This window comes from Geospiza fortis, unplaced genomic scaffold (assembly GCF_000277835.1).
Source record: "Geospiza fortis unplaced genomic scaffold, GeoFor_1.0 scaffold891, whole genome shotgun sequence".
NCBI classification, from domain to species: domain Eukaryota; kingdom Metazoa; phylum Chordata; class Aves; order Passeriformes; family Thraupidae; genus Geospiza; species Geospiza fortis.
This window is the reverse complement of record NW_005054649.1, coordinates 138,905-152,972: the sequence shown is the minus strand read 5'-3', so window position 1 is coordinate 152,972 and position 14,068 is coordinate 138,905. Positions and strand designations below refer to the sequence as shown.

Below are 14,068 nucleotides of genomic sequence, written 5' to 3'. Positions count from 1 at the left end.
GGCGCACGGACGGACGGACTGACTGACTGACTGACTGCTGCCCGGGAGCACAGACTGACTGACTGCTGCCCAGGAGCATGGACAGACTGACTGCTGCCCAGGAGCACAGACTGACTGCTGCCCAGGAGCATGGACAGACTGATTGCTGCCCGGGAGCACAGACTGACTGCTGCCCAGGAGCACAGACTGACTGCTGCCTGGGAGCACGGACAGACTGACTGCTCCCTGGAGGCACTGGAGGAGAGACGGCAAAGCTGTCCCGTACCCGATGTCACACTCCTCAGGTGGCTCCACACGAGGACAGGCTCTCCCTGGCTCTCCTCTCCCAAGGGGTGCTTGTGCATCACCCCGAAGGTGCTGACGGTAGAGCCCAGCACACCCCACCTCCCAGAGGGAGCCCCAGCTTAGCGGGTTGCAGGGCAGCACCCCGGGATGCACAGCTGCGATTGTGGCACACAGCTTCCCCACAGCTGGAGTTCACAGTCATGATTTTCACTACAGCCTCTGGCCCCCGGGCAAACCCAAACCCAGCCCACAACCAGCACACCCACTTCCATCTCTCAACTTCACTTTCTTGTGTGTCCCTGGCAGGAAATCCAGCCATGCTGGGGGCACTGGGAGAGAGTGTGAAATCACATGGAGGATGTCAAAGAAACAAGCAGGGGAGCAGATGTCTGTAAGGCGGGGATGGCAGGTGGAACCTCCTTTTTCCACTAGCTCAAAACTGCTGTGGCTGAGCCCAGAAACCTGAACCTCCAAGAGAGGAGTGATTTTGGGACTAGAGACTCACAGAGGACAAGATCACTCAGTGATGCAAACTGAGTCAAGTGTTTCTGGATTACAGGAATACCCAAAATGTCCAGAATAGCAAACAGAATGGTTCTGTCAGGGAGCACAGAGCCTCCCGTTCAGTCTGCAGGCAATCTGCCCCAGAGGACAGGGGCCCCAGGGATCCCTCTGCACCTGCCCAGCACCAGCCCCCTCCCAGCCCCCCTCAGCTCATTCTGCTCCAGCCACTGCAGAGCCAGTGCTCTGGGAGCTCAGGCCTGAGAGAACGGGCCCTGTCCCTACTGCAAAGCTCCTTGTCCTCCTTCCCTGCCCGGAGGCACAGACACTGAGCTGGGACTCTCACTGCAGCCCACCTGGCCATGGCCCAGGGCAGGGCCATGAACAGCTCCAGATGCTGCACACCCACAGCTCCAGCCCTGCAGCCATGATGAGGCTGGGCTGTGAGGAGCCATTGGTCTGATGGGACTGCTACAAGTGGGAGCCTTCCAGGGAAGCAGAGGAACACCTGTGGAAGCAGGTCCTCAGTGGGAGCTGCTACAGCCAGGACAGCTCACCTGCCTTCCTGTGGGAAACCACATTCACTTGGCTCTCATGGATCCCAGCATGGCTGAGGTGGAAGGGAGCCCTGGCATCATCCTGTACAGCCTGGGTCAAGCAGGGCCCCCCAGAGCCAATGGCCCTGGACTGTTTCTGATGAGTGTAGAGCATCTCTAAGGAGGGAGATGCCATAACCTCCCTGGGCAACCTGTCCCTGTGCTGTGCCACCCTCTACAAAGAGCAGAGCCCCACGAAACCCCACGTGAAGCCCCAGAGCTCATACACAAATGGATGTTTCTGTGCTTGTTGTTTCCATGAAAACACAAGTGTTGCTATTTAGATGTGCCCAAGCATAGCCAGGGCTGCCGAGTGTCTGACAGGACAGCTCGAGTCCAAACACCCCCTGCAAAGGCAAGTGCTGAAGGAGGGGTGACGTGGCCACCAGCCCTGCACCAGGCGTGGCTGCCACCCATCATCACCACCATCATCATCATCACCACCACTCCTTCATCACCAGCACGGCATGTACCTCCCACCCTCCTCCTCCCTGTGCTCATCCTGCTCCAAAATGCCCTTTCCCTGCAGGGATGCCCTGTGAGCCCCCCTGCAGACCCCACCTGCCAGCAGCGCTGATGGAGGGCGGGCTGGGACAGTGGGACACGGCTCCCTGCACCTGAGCTGCCAGGACCCTGCACCCCAAAGTGCCAGGCCTGTGACCTGCACCCTGTGCTCCCCCCAGCCTGACCCCAGGCTGCCAGGACCCTCCTTGCAGAGCCCTCCACGCTGCCTGCCTGCAGCCTGGCTGCTGCATGCTCCCCCTCCCTCCCTCCCCTTGTTCAGCGCCACAGAAACACGTGTAAAACCATGACACTGACTTTGCCTCTAATTAGCCCTTAATTTACAAGACACACTCGGAAGGGTAATTAGCTGGCGCTCCGCTCCTGACTGCTGCATCCATCTCCTCTCTGCCTCCTCGTGGGAGGGAGCCTGCTGCTGCTGAGGCAGGGACAACGCTGCTCTCCTGGGACCGGGATGAGCTTGGTCCTGGGAATGGGGCTGCTGGGCTGGGCTGGATGGGATAGGCTGGGATGGAATGGTATGGGATGGGCTGGGATGGGATGGGATGGGCTGGGCTGGGATGGGATGGGATGGGCTGGGCTGGGATGGGATGGGATGGGCTGGGCTGGGATGGGATGGGATGGGCTGGGCTGGGATGGGATGGGATGGGCTGGGCTGGGATGGGATGGGATGGGCTGGGCTGGGATGGGATGGGATGGGCTGGGCTGGGATGGGATGGGATGGGGTGGGATGGGATGGGATGGGCTGGGCTGTTCAGAGCTCAGACAGTGTCTGCCAGCACCAAGCCCCAAGTGCCCCCAGAGAAGGGAGAGCAGAACCAGAGGGCCTGGGAGAAGCTCCTCCTGCAGAGGGGAAAGTCCTGCAGGGCCCTAGGCAGTGCAGATGTGACCCCTGCTCCCTCACCCAGCCAGGCCAGGAGCCCCAACCCACCAGGACATGCCCTTCCATCACACTTCTGAGGAGCAGCACAGGCTGCCACGAATGCCAGGGCTCCATTTTGAAAGAAGGAGCAGCTTCTATCAGCCCCTGCAGCCCCTCCAAGCTCCCTGCACCTCTCTCCAGCTGCCTGGAGTCACCCAGCTGTGGGGGAGCTCCCTCTCAGCCCAGCCATGCTTGCTCACTGACCCTGTGCTGTGCAGCTCCTGCTTCTCCCAGGAGCTGCTGGGTGCTCCCAGCAAGGCCAGAGCTCTCAGGAATTGCATCCCTTTGGAGGTGACACCCTGGCAGTGGCTGGATATGCCCCCTGTCCATGGGGTGAGTGACAGGGGACATGCAAACCCTACCTGCCTCTGGGCCAACGCCTGCAGAACTGAACCCCCAAACTGCTGACAGCTCCCCAAGTCCCTCTCCCAGTCAGTTTCCTCAAGCTCCCCAAAAGAGACTCACATGGCTCCCTGGTGCCTTTTCAGTACAGCCCAGCTGACAACATGGCACTGGATGGAAAATGACCTAAAACCAGAAAGGCCTTTTCCCAGGCATGATGTGTGGCAGCCCAGATGCTTTGGGGAAACACCTGGATCAGAGCAAACTGGGAATTCCTCATGAGGGCGTGGCTGCCCAGGGAACACGATAAAGGGGAGTTAGCCAAAAGTGCACCACCAATCGGGAAGGAGATAACTTGCATAATCACTTGAGGATCTTTTTAGGATCTCTTTAATATTTTCAAGAGCAATTTGGCAAATAAACACAGGGTCTGGTGATATTTCCTGGTGACATTATGCTGGGTGCTGCTACCAGGCCCTTACAGTGTGGAGGAAACCAGTTTTGGCTCAGGGAATGGGCTATGCTGAATTTTCAAGAGGCGCTAGCTGGAGAGCCCTTTTGGGCTCCCCCTGGGGTCATGGCCAAGTGCAGGGCAGGTGTCTCCCCTGGAGTGCCAGCCCTGCTCCCTCACACGCAGAGGGACACTGCTGCTGCTGCACAGGGCAGGGAACTGTCAGTGTGTGGCTCAGGATGGTCATGGAGGAGCTCCAGGATGGGCGAGGTCACCCTGGCATGGAGCAAACCCTGTGTTCTCTGGTACTGCAGAGGCCAACAGCACAGTGCAGATCAATGCCATTAACTGCCTGCCAAGCGGTGTCCCAAGAGCCATCAGTCACTCTGCCCCTCCACCCTCGTTGCCAACATGTCATCATTTATTCCAAATAAAAACCAGGATTATTGTGAGTCACCTTAGCACACTGGCTCCCCAGAGCCTGGCTGGAGCCTGCAGCTGAACAGGGCTCAGAGCCTCCCCAAAAGCTACAGCAGCTCAGGACCCTGAGCAGGGCTGAACACAACTCCAGCTCGTGGGACACCTCCACTCCCAGAAACCAACAGGTCCTTGAAGGGAGCTGAGAGCCAAGGCAGAGCTGCCTGCCGGTGAAACCCTGCTGGGGAGGACACAACTCACCCCCATGTCAAGGAGCCAGCAGCTGGAATTTGGTCATCCTGGGAGCCCCTGTGGCTGCTGTTCCCAGAGCCAGCCCAGAGTCAGGAGTCTCTGTCAGGCTGGGTTTCTAAACGAAGCACTGCTGCATGCTGTTACCTGCACATTGCTGGGTCCTTCCTCCTGAACAGCTTCCATGAGCCCAAACACATGGGCTGGCTGCCAGCAGCCAGGAGCCCCAGGATGCAGATGTGTCACTTGAAAGACATCACCCTCGGCTCTCCCTGGGAGCTGGCCCCCACGCTGAGCACCCACAGAGCTCCCAGGCGTGGGGGGGCGCGTTCTGGGGTGACAGACAGACGGACGGACAGACAGACAGACAGGTGTTCCTCCCAGCACTGCTGAACTGAACGTCTGTGTGGATTCACTGATCCAAACTGGGCGACTGAGGATTCCCAGCCCAGCTCCATGGCAGGGCCATCAGGACCTGCCAGCTTGCACACAGCAGGAGCCATTGCCTGCACTGGGCCTCACAGATGCTCTGACACAGGGAATCTCCCTCCTCTCTCAGCGCTGCCCTTGCACAGCATGGCTTTGGACATCTGCACATGCTAAGTCACCGAGTGACACCCCAGCCCCTACCAAAGCTGACTCGAGGTGGGTACAAACCACCAGGACAGGAAATCTGCACGGTGCCAGTGTCTGTGGGACAGCGGAGAGCCTGGGCTGGCTGTGCCAGCAGCACGGGGGGGGCTGGCTGTGACACTTTCCCATTCCCCAGGCAGAGCTCCAGGACACGCAGGATGAGCCAGTGCTTCTCCAGCCAGCACAGCAATCCCCCTCTGGTTCAGAGGGTGACCAACCCCCCGTGCAGCCCTACAGGGCCCAACAGACTGGGAAGCCTGGCAGGGGCCACCTCAGTGATGCTGCCCCCAAAATCCTGTACTGAGGGCACTCGGCCAGCCTGGGCACTGCCCAGCTGCTCTGTCTGTCTCCAGCCTGAGCCCTGCCCCAAGCCCCACACAGCCCACAGCTGAGGCCCCCCATGCCCACCAAGGAGCAGCTCCACGGCCAGGGAAGGCGAGCTCTGCAAGGGAGAGGCAGCTCCTGGAACCTGGAGCAGGGAGTGGGCACAGGAGCACCCAGGCTTTGCTGCACAGCGCAGTCACATCACAGGCCTGCCCCTCTGTCACTCCTGCCTGAACAGTGACGGATCTGTCAGAAAATCTGAGCCTGACTTGACTGTTGCCCATGCCAGAGAGATCACAGTGGTGCTGGGTAAGGGGTCCAGCGGTTAATTGCCTTCACTGCTGAAATCTGGGCCTTATTTCTGGCCTGAGTTGTGGTCCTTCTGCCACTGTCACTGCATCCTGGTACACTTTATCTGATAAAGAGCTCTCTCTCTCACCAAATTTCTATTCCTATACAGGTATTTAGAGGTGGTGTTGAAATTACCTCTTAACCTTTTCTCTGGTAAGTTAAATATATTGAGCTCATCGAACCTTCCTACAAGGTGATTCTGAGAGCAGTTCCTGGTTTTTACAGCCTTTCCTGTCCATCATTTTTAGTCTCATCCTGTGGACACATAAATCTATTAACCTGAGCTCTGTGGAAGTCCTCTCCACCCCAAAACCCACTGTTACCATCCACACCTTGACCACATCTGCAATTCCTGAATTAAATAATTCTGCCTTGCTGCTTCCAACATGTCCACATCTCCTACCTGCTGTTTAATTTGCTGCCTAATTACAGCTGGAATATGAAGAATTCATCATTCTGTGCTGAGATACATCATCTTGCCTCTACCCAAACACCAATACAAGTGCTCACTGAACACTTTGCTTTTTTTCCTTATTAACCATTCTATTATTCCCACACAGTAATGAAAGAATGCTGGGGTTAGGATTCATTAGTTCCTAATACACTTGAAAAAAGCCCTTTCACTGTCTGTTCCTGTTCTGCAGCCCCTCGTGCAGCCATGGCAGAGCAGGCTCCTGTGCCAGCCAAGGTGGCAGGTGAGCTGGGGAATGAGCTCCTGGGACTGGATCCATCACTTTTATTTGTGTGTTATACGGAAACTCCATGGAACATGAACAGTTGAGGATCAGAGACTTGGTGAGGTACATGAGCAGTGACTGTTCCTGTGGCTCTCAGCCTGAACAACTGCCACAGGGTGACACAGCCACTGGGCAAAGATGAGTCTCTGGCATGGAATGGTGGTGAAGGAGACCAAGACAGAGAGTGCCAGGGAGGACACGGGAGCTGCCCTGTGCTCAGCACCTGGAGCAGGAGCTGAGACACAGGAGATGAGTTTTTGCCAAGTAAAGCAGCTGTGAGAGTGATGAGAGAGGTTTTCCACTGGGAGAAGGGAACAGAAGTGAAGTGACAGACTTGTGCAGATGTCCCCAAAATGGGGCAGGCAGTGTTAGTGTCCCCATCAGCTGGGACACCCCTGTCCCCACAGAGAAAGGGAGGGGAGGTTCTCCCCAGCAGTTGTGCTGTGCTGGTGCTCTCACTTCCTCAGTGATTTGTTCCCAAATCCCTCATCACCACCATTTGTCAAATGTTGTTTAACTTCCTCCCTAGATGTGGTGGGCACAGAGTGTGATGTGGGGCAGGGTAAGGCTGCCCCGGGAGCCCAGAGCAAATGGTGGCACAGCCTTTGTGTGGCTGCAGCCAGGGAATCTGGAATGCAAGGAGCACTTCCCATGCAGCCAGGAGGGTCACTTGGAGGGCTGCTCACAATTCATCACTGCTGTGGAGGCTGGGCCAGGAGCGCTGGCACAGGAGCCTCCTCCAGCTGGCTGCGCCAGGCCACACCAGTGCCACAGCCTCCTCCGCTGCAGCTTCCAGCTCCTGCTCGGCACCTACCCATTCCTTTATCATGTCGCTGGTAATTTTATCACTTTTCAGACACACACAGAGACAGCTGCACAAACCACAGCAGCACCAGCAGCCAGCTCCTTCCCTCTGCTCCTGCCCCTTCTCACTACTGGGACAGAGAACAAACAGTTCACATCTCCTCTCCACCAAGACTGACATATTTGAAGCAGTTCAACCTTCATTTTAACTTTCTGGTATCTGGTAAAATATTTTTTAAAAACTCCTAATTATGCCTCACTTTCTATTTCCCTGTTTAAATTCCTTCTCCCAAAAGATCTGGCACGTAATTGCTTCCAGCTTGGTGAAATTGGCTCAGACACATTTTTGTGTGCATGTGTCTGTGCATGTGTTTAATACTCTATCTGAGATCTGAGTGTTACTCTGCCTGAACACCAGCACAACACAGCCAAGTCACCTTTACATAAGGCACTGCTGAGTGTAGTTTGGTGACTGGCTGCAGTGAGGGTAACAGCAGTGCTCTCCCTGGGAGCTGCTCTGCTGTTTGGAACCAGCTTTCAGAAAGTGCAGGGAAGCTTCAGTGCAACTTCATAAGGGCCCTCAGTGACTCTACTACATTAATATCATTTACTCTCCAACATGCTACAAAGAATTATCTCAGAGAAGCAAGGTGCTGGAATGAGCAGCAGAAGCAGATGAAGGGAGCAGGGTCAGTGCTCCAGATCACTCTCCTGCTCTGTGACTGAGCAGAGAGGTGTCCTTACAAACCTGGAACGACAAGCTGCAGGAAATGTGCAAGTAGCACTGTCTAACACACAACCCAGAGCAGATCCCTGAGATCCCTGTGGTGGTGGTGGGAGAGGGACAGGCAGCACTGACACAGATCCCCATCTGCGTGTAGATGGAGCAGGATCCTGGCTCTGAGACAGAGCTGCAGGAGGGAAGGCAGCACAGCCAGAACCTTGTGAGCTTGCAGAGGAGTGTGGAGCTGGAGCAGCCCTGCAGTGACTGATGAAGAACAGCCCCTGCTCCTCTCCCCCAAGTGCAGCTGGGAAAGGCCATCTGGGGATGCTGGAATTGCTGTATTTTCCTGCATAACTCCTGCTTCTAGAGCCATTCACTCACACAAGGCTTTATCCACCCCTGCCTGCTTTGTCCACAGAGGCTGCTTGGTGCACAGCAGCAGAACCTCCTGGGGTGCATAAATTCCAGGGGATGGAGCAAGCTCTGCTCTGTTTGGAGATGCCTGCTAGTGATGAGCTCTCCCACTGCTCTGGGCCAGCTCCCTGTCCAGCAGCACAGAGCAGAGCCCAGGCAAAGGCCCTGTGTGCTGATGGCAGAGGCAGCTCCAGGCAGACTCACTGCTGGAGCCGCTGCCTGCGCTCAGGGCTGAGCTGGGGCTGTGTGACAGCACAGACTGGGACTCTGTGGCCTGGAACAAGTCACTCCCTGGCCCCTCTCCCTCCTGCAGCACAAGCCTGGGCTGTATGGATGAGAAAGCCTGGTTTGTGGGAGAAGACTCCCAGTCCACCTTGAAGAGCACTGGCCACCCCTCCAGCCCAGCCCTCCTGGCAGCACCAGGCAAGTTATTTACACTGAGATTTTCACAGGTGGCCACTAATTACACTCTTGTAGCTTTTCCAGGTGCCCCATGCAAGGAACCTGAGCCAGATGTTCCAGAATTCAGGATGCTGAGAGCTACAGCTGCAGCCCCCAGGCCTGGCTATCTGCCCCATGCCCACCTGGCTGCCCTGGAGACCTTGGCCAGCCCTGGGCAGGGCTCTGATCACCATGGCACTCTGCTGCCTTGTGCTTCCCCCTCCCTGCTCCTCTCCTCCTTCCTTTCTCCAAGGCCTTTTCCCTGCTCAGCCCTGCACTGCACGGCTCCTTAGTGATCTGGTAAGGAATAAGTATATCAACTCCCAGTAATTATCTCTAATTAGGGTTAGTGATTACACTGTTGGGTCGGAGAAAATCAGTCTCTGCTTTCCCACTGGGGAGGGCAGGTAGGGCTGTGCAGGGGGGAAGCACCGGCAGGTCCCTCGTGCTCCGATCCCCTCCACGAGCCTCTCCCTGCCTGCACAGCTCTGGAGCTGCCTGTGCCAAGAGCAGGAGCCATTCTGACCCTGATCTGAACCTGGCCCTCCAGCCTTCTGTCCAGCACTAAGGATTGCTGGTCCTGTCCTGCCTCGTGTCATCCCACCTGGCTGCAGCCACGCTCCTCCTCTTCCCATGGAGTCCTGACAATTTCCAGCTTCTACTCAATGCAAAACTTTAAACCAGCAGCTCAAGCCTCACATTTGGATTCATCCTCCACCTTCAGACATGCAGATAAACATTCGTAAGAGGTTACTGTATGACTGTAATGGTGAATGTATAATATTTATAATATACATATGAATTTGCAGTATTTTATACATGATTCATGATGCAAAATATTAATTACAGATAAATTTTAGTAAATCTCTCATCTCAGCTTCATCTTCAGACTACAAACAACCCTTTAACATATTATTGGGAAGGGCAGAAGTCCCACACTGAGGAACAGACAGATCCTCACCCTCTTCCTTTCAGCTCAGCATCCCCAGGTCTGAGTTACAGAATCCCAGTCTGGTTTGGGTCAGAAGTGACCTCAAAGGTCATCCACCTGCAGCCCCTGCCCTGGCCCTTGGCTGAACACAGTGACTAGCACTGGGCTTTCACAGTCAGACTCTACAGAAAGCAAGTGAGCACAGCTGGAGGGAGGGAGGGGTGTCCCCACAGCTGGCACAGAACCAGCTGTGCATGGGCACTGCCCCCACCCCGAGCAGTCCCTAAGGCTGGGGGGCACTGGGGGCCCTGCTCTGGCTTTCCCTCTGCTGCCCAGCTCCCAGCGAGCACAACAAAGAGCACAGTGGATGGGATCCCACCTCTGGGCAGAACACTGAACACTGAACGCACGCGGCGGCCGTGGAGCCACTCGTGTGCGTGGAGCAGAGCAGCCGTGGGACTGTGGCCAGGCCCAGGGACACCAGAGTCCATCCAGCCTTCCCTGCCAAGTGTGGAGCACAGGTGTAGCTTGGGATGCTCCTGCACACACGCCAGAGCAGCGTGACCTGAGCTGCTGGTGGGAGGGGAAGCAAAACCAACTTTGTTTCAGGAGTCAGAGCTGAGCTTTCCCTCCCGAGTGTCCATTTCCATTCTTTTGTAGGAGATTAATGACCCTGCTCTGACCTGAAGAATCTGTTGTGCAGCCACAACCAGGAGAAAGGCAGGAGATGATCCAGCAGCCTCCTGTCTGCCATGACCTGCACCACCCTGCTCTCACTGCTCTTCTTCCCTCAATGTCATTGTCCCCCACGGCGAGCAGCGGTGTGCCAGGGAAACAGGTTTTCCCTTTTCTTTGTTAATTCTTCCCTCATTACATTTGAAATTCCACAATCAGTGTGCACTGTAATTGTCGAATTTGATGCTAATGATTAATGAATTAAACATGGATCCATCAATTAGTCCTCGGAGAATAATTCTGCATAAAGCAGCGGATAATGTAATTACAGTAACAAAGATAATGAGATGTTAACATCGACGGAGCCCGACGTGACATGATCACAGCAGGCTCAGCAACCCCGGCCTGGGGGAGCCAATCCCTCACTCTGCAGAGGAAGAGCATCGGGGGGCACGGGGCTGGTGGGGGGCCCTGCACTCCCTGGCACTGCCTGCCTGCCAACGCGCCCGGCCACCCGCCCCAGAGCCACCACGGAGCTGCCAGGCTCTGCAGGGACCCCGGGAGGAGCCGAGCTGCTGGAGACCCACACCATGCCCCGCCATCCCGACCTTTGCAGGGGCTGAGGCCAGCACGGGCTCCCTCCCACCGCCCTGCCCGGCACAGAGGCCCAGGGACGGGCACGCCGCCACGCTCTGGGCACCTACAGCTCCCTGTGGAGCCAGGGGTGGGTGCCAGCACACACAGCTCCGCCCAGGGACAGCTGGACCCTCGTCACCTCAGAGCAAACAGGAGCGTCAGCCAAGCCCTGCGTCCCAAGCAGTGCCTCCCACCACCACACACTCTGGAAAAGCTCTCCTGGAGGAGATGCAGGAGTGATGCTGCAGAAGCAGGAGGAGGAAGAGGACTCACACTGGCACTGGCCCCAGCACATGTCAGACCATGCAGATTGTTCCTCGGGCTGAAGGGAGCTGACCAGCAGCAGTGCCCACCCAAAACCCTCCAGAGCTCGAGCTCTCAACTCCGTGCTGAGTCTGACTGGCCTGTCCTGTGCTGAGGACACAGCTGCTGTCTGCCCTCTGGCACCACATCCCACGGGAGACTCACCGTCCTCAGCAAGCTGGAGAATGCCCTGTGAGCCCCCCAGAGTGCAGCAGAACTTTCCCCTTCAGCCTGCTCCCTCCACTCTAGTGCTCTGGCTCCCCCAAGTTTGTTTCCTTCAGTCCCATCTCTGTGTGCTGCTGGAAACCTCTCCAATTGCTGCCTGCAACCACAACCATCTCTGCACTGCTGCAGCCTCTTCCTGCACTTCTCTTCACTTCCCACTCCAGGCAGGCTTCCTGGTGCTCAGCTCTCACAGCCCCTGCCATCCCCGAGCTGCAGAGCCAGCTGCTGTGCTCATGCATGGCTGTGCTCTGTGCATGGCTGTGCTCCGTGCATGGCTGTGCTCATGTATGGCTGTGCTCCGTGCATGGCTGTGCTCCGTGCACGGCTGTGCTCATGTATGGCTGTGCTCATGCATGGCTGTGCTCCGTGCATGGCTGTGCTCATGTATGGCTGTGCTCATGTATGGCTGTGCTCTGTGCATGGCTGTGCTCATGCATGGCTGTGCTCTGTGCATGGCTGTGCTCATGTATGGCTGTGCTCTGTGCATGGCTGTGCTCATGTATGGCTGTGCTCCGTGCATGGCTGTGCTCCGTGCATGGCTGTGCTCTGTGCATGGCTGTGCTCAGGTATGGCTGTGCTCTGTGCATGGCTGTGCTCTGTGCAGGGCTGTGCTCGTGCATGGCTGTGCTCATGTATGGCTGTGCTCCGTGCATGGCTGTGCTCTGTGCAGGGCTGTGCTCGTGCATGGCTGTGCTCTGTGCAGGGCTGTGCTCATGTATCGGCTGTGCTCAGTGCACGGCTGTGCTCCGTGCATGGCTGTGCTCTGTGCACGGCTGTGCTCAGGTATGGCTGTGCTCTGTGCATGGCTGTGCTCTGTGCACGGCTGTGCTCAGTGCACGGCTGTGCTCCGTGCATGGCTGTGCTCTGTGCACGGCTGTGCTCCGTGCATGGCTGTGCTCATGTATGGCTGTGCTCTGTGCATGGCCGTGCTCTGTGCATGGCCGTGCTCCATGTCACCTATGAACTGTCACAGGTGTCACAGACCACGGGTCCAGCGCCTCCCTGTCCAGCTCCCCTTTGCCAACACTGTGCAGCAGGTCCCTACAAACGCCTGTGAAGTACGAACCCAGGGCTCAGCTGGGCTGAGCTGACACTGGCTCTCGTGCTGACTGACGCTGTCTCTTGTGCCACCATCTCTCCTCCCTCACTGAAGTCCCTTTTCATCCCAGCAGCACTTTGGTAGGAGCTGCCCTCGTTCCTCAAGCCAGAAACCTGTGATGCAGCACACACAAGGCTGGGTGAACCTGAGGAACCAGAGCAAGGATGCACCTGGGGGCCATGAGGTGGCTGTGCTGCGTGCATGGCTGTGCTCATGTATGGCTGTGCTCCGTGCATGGCTGTGCTCCGTGCACAGCTGTGCTCATGTATGGCTGTGCTCATGCATGGCTGTACTCTGTGCAGGGCTGTGCTCATGCATGGCTGTGCTCCGTGCATGGCTGCGCTCTGTGCACGGCTGTGCTCGTGCATGGCTGTGCTCTGTGCACGGCTGTGCTCAGGTATGGCTGTGCTCTGTGCATGGCTGTGCTCATGTATGGCTGTGCTCATGTATGGCTGTGCTCTGTGCATGGCCGTGCTCTGTGCATGGCCGTGCTCCATGTCACCTATGAACTGTCACAGGTGTCACAGACCACGGGTCCAGCGCCTCCCTGTCCAGCTCCCCTTTGCCAACACTGTGCAGCAGGTCCCTACAAACGCCTGTGAAGTACGAACCCAGGGCTCAGCTGGGCTGAGCTGACACTGGCTCTCGTGCTGACTGACGCTGTCTCTTGTGCCACCATCTCTCCTCCCTCACTGAAGTCCCTTTTCATCCCAGCAGCACTTTGGTAGGAGCTGCCCTCGTTCCTCAAGCCAGAAACCTGTGATGCAGCACAGACAAGGCTGGGTGAACCTGAGGAACCAGAGCAAGGATGCACCTGGGGGCCATGAGGGAGAGGGCAAGAGCAGAGACATTCCAGCAGGAAGAGGAGCAGCAGGGATTTGAAGGAGACACCTGACCCAGCAGTGCCACACCTCTAGTGAATACCTGCCTGCAGGCCACAGCACCTGTGAGCTCTGGAACAGATCTGCTCATCCCCTTCCTGCCCTCTCCAGCCCAAGCACTGCAGTGCTGCCATTGGCAAGGACACTTTCTATGGGACCAGGCTGCTCCAAGATCTGTCCAAACTGGCCCTGGACACTTCCTGCAATGGGGCAGCCACAGCTCCTCTGGCCAACCAGCGCCAGGACCTCACTGCCCTCACATGGAAGAACTTCCTAATATCCAATGTGAACCTCCCCTCCTTCAGTATAACATCACCCCCCCTTGTCCTGTCACTCCAGGCCCCTGTCCAAGCTCCCTCTCCAGCTGCAGGCACTGCAAGGGCTCCAAGGTCTCCCCTGGTTAACACCTCCAGCTCTCTCAGCCCATCTCTGTAGGAGAGGGCTCCAGCCCTTGGACCATCTCCATGGCCTCCTCTGGACAACGAGAACTCATCCAACCCAAAATAAACCCAAGCTTAACTACAGTAACGTTGCCTTCTTGAATGGTTTAAATACTGGGGCACAGACCCCCCACTGGTTTCACAAACACAAGTCCCTTCCTCATT

At 56.9% G+C, this 14,068-nt stretch overlaps 1 protein-coding gene across 1 annotated transcript in view; it reads right to left on the bottom strand.

Annotated features, from left to right (window-relative positions):
* The window catches only part of AGAP3 (ArfGAP with GTPase domain, ankyrin repeat and PH domain 3), a gene marked incomplete at its 5' end in the record, with an annotated part of 72,319 nt that overhangs the window by 19,920 nt on the left and 38,331 nt on the right, over positions 1 to 14,068 (bottom strand). The window lies entirely within an intron of this gene.